Raw genomic sequence first — 2,861 nt, forward strand, 5'->3', positions numbered from 1 at the left:
AGATTTGTGAGAATAAAATTACTCTCGTTCTTTTGACGGTGCCATGAAGTTAGAGAGTTTTGTGTCGTCGCAGATTCGATTATACGGATCTGACGAGTTTATATTAGTGTGTCAAGATTTTTTTTGTTGGTTTGACTTTTTGTGAGGATGAAACTTTTCATCGACACCATGGTGAAGATATTAGAATTCGGCGGCCCGCTCTTCTAGGGGATCATCCCCAGCCCAAGTACATTCATCGATCAAGGCTTCCCATTTTTTGGATGGACAATTCAAGGCACTTTGAAAAACCTTTATTTGTAATGTTCATGGGGGTGACAGTTCTTTCACATTTCTCGTATCGTTTTTCATGGATTAGCCTAAGCCTGCAATGTCCGATAACGGGGCTTCAGTAGTGAATCTATCGTGACGACAATGTTGCTCCAGCCTAATTGCAACCTCTTTACCAAAGTTTTTGGAGTATTTCTTCTAGTATAGATTGATACCTTGAAGAAGGTGTTTTCAAAAAATTTCATTGTAATTCTTGGTCATAAGAGTTACTTTGTATTTCCTTGGATCTTAAATCCAACTCAGTGTACCTGTAATCGTTATGAGTATGAATAAATGTACAGGTGTTTTAAAAAAAAACAAATCATGGGTAGGTTGGTGGGATTGGGACACGTAGACTTCATGCTACCGTTGCCACTACCAAGTCAAAGGTAGACTCCAAGCCTGGCGAGCCCAATACTACGGCAAGAAGACCGCATAGAGGAAGAAGGCCTACTCCGATGGGTATCTGAGGTTACATCCTGACACACCTGACCCCATTGCGGCGGATCTGGACGATAGGGTGGTGGTGGGCATGGGGCCCAAGGAGCACGGTCAGGAGGCGATTCTCGATGTTGTGATCACTCCTATTATCTCTTACACACAGCTCCGTCGGATCGACCCGAGCCTGAGCCAGCGCACGAGCATGCCAATGACCAGTGCACCGTCACAGTCCCTCTTTCAGGAGAGACAATCTGTAAGTATTTTCCGTCTTATCTTCATTGCTCACTTTATTTTCCGCGTTTAGTAGTTTTATGAGTTCCATCATGTCATACCATAGGCCTACCTGGAGTACACATGCCAGGAGACCATGGCGTGGCACGAGAGCCTTTATGCATATATACCATCAGCAGAGGGATCGACAGATGCAGCACACTTTTTAGGAAATGGCAGCCGACAGGTGTCCTCAATGGCCAGCAGCACAGGGTCCTCCAGCACAACCAACGCTGCTGACCTTTGAGAAGTTTGTGGCACAGAACACTGGCCCCTCGCCGGTTAGTTCATCCCCAATCCATTCACCCAAAGCATATCATGCCTTTCAACACAGTTATATATCCCGTTAAAATGTCTTTTCAACATCCAGGGAACCGGTGGATCAACCGTTGGCGGTGGCCTTTGCCGCACTCCCGAGTCACGGAGCCCGACCACTCCGATCCACGGAGGCGGAGGTGGAGGCGGTCTTGGCGGTAGCGCTGCCGCTAGCAGTGACGACCTGGGCTTCGGCGGTCTTGGCGGTGACGACCTCCGCGGTGCTCGACGTCCCGGCGCTTAAGCCTTTCGGTTACTTGTGTGCTTATGCTTATGTTTCTTTAGATGACTTGTATGTGGTGATGATCATCCTTTAGATGACTTGTGTGTTGTGATGATGATCCTTTAGATGACTTGTGTGTGGTGATGATGATCCTTTCGATGACTTGTGTGTGGTGATGATGATCCTTTCGGTTACTTTTGATGGTCCTTTGTGATGATGCATATATTGTTGTGACGGTGCCGGATGATACCTATGTGTTCTATATGTGCATTTTCATCATATATATCTGTTGTATATTTGAATTGAATTGATCTGAAAAGAAACAGAAAAAAGAAAAAAAATCAAATGCAAACTATGCCGACGGCTAGGCCGTCGGCATAGAGCTGGCGTGAGAGCCCAGTTGCTGCCACGTGGCAGCTATGCCGACGGCCTAGCCTCGGCCTAGTTTGAAACTATGCCGGTGGCTAGGCCGTCGGCATAGCCGCCACGTGGCAGCATCTGGGTATTCCGGGGCATAGTTTCAAACTAGGCCGACGGCTAGGCCGTCGGCATAGCTCTGCCCCAGGAGCGCCCAGACGCTGCCACGTGGCGCTTCTATGCCGACGGCCTAGCTGTCGGCGTAGTTTCAAAGTAAGCCGACGGCGCCGAAGTGCCACGTGGCATCCAGCGATTGGTCGGCACTTGACGGCGGCCGCCGTTAGACGAACATTGCCCACGGCCAGGGTCATCGGCATAGATGTACGGCCCCGTCATAGGGCCTATGCCGACGGCCTTTCTGTGCCGACGGCCTCCCGGGCTACGCCGATGGATATATTGCCGACGGCCCTATGCCGACGGGGGCCGTCGGCATAGGCCTGTCCCGACGGCCAATCAGAGCTATGCCGACGGCCAGGGCCGTCGGCATAGGGTGTGGTTTTGGTAGTGTGTTTCACTTTGCTGGGCCGGATGTCGCTTCCTTCTTTTTAGCACAAGCCGGATGTCGCTTCCCGATGCTTTGCGGGGAGATGGGCGTGGATTAACGGCTAGGATTGCATCGCCTTCCATGGGGCCCAGCAGGTAAGTGACAGGGAACGAGTTTTCTCTCCCCGCTGCATGAGCCATAAGAAATCATGTGTACCATTCCGAGCGAACGACATAGTCACTGAACGGTCAAAAAAATAATCTGACCCAGACAAGCTCCTCATATCGGTCCTAAATGCCCGGGCCGATTGGCACCCCTCATATCCAGTCAAATCTGGGGCGGATATGGGGAGGCCCAAGCACGCCCGAGCGCGTCCACGACGTCGACCAGATAGGCGGACCCTAC

This window comes from Triticum aestivum, chromosome 4B (assembly GCF_018294505.1).
Source record: "Triticum aestivum cultivar Chinese Spring chromosome 4B, IWGSC CS RefSeq v2.1, whole genome shotgun sequence".
Taxonomy (NCBI): Eukaryota; Viridiplantae; Streptophyta; class Magnoliopsida; order Poales; family Poaceae; genus Triticum; species Triticum aestivum.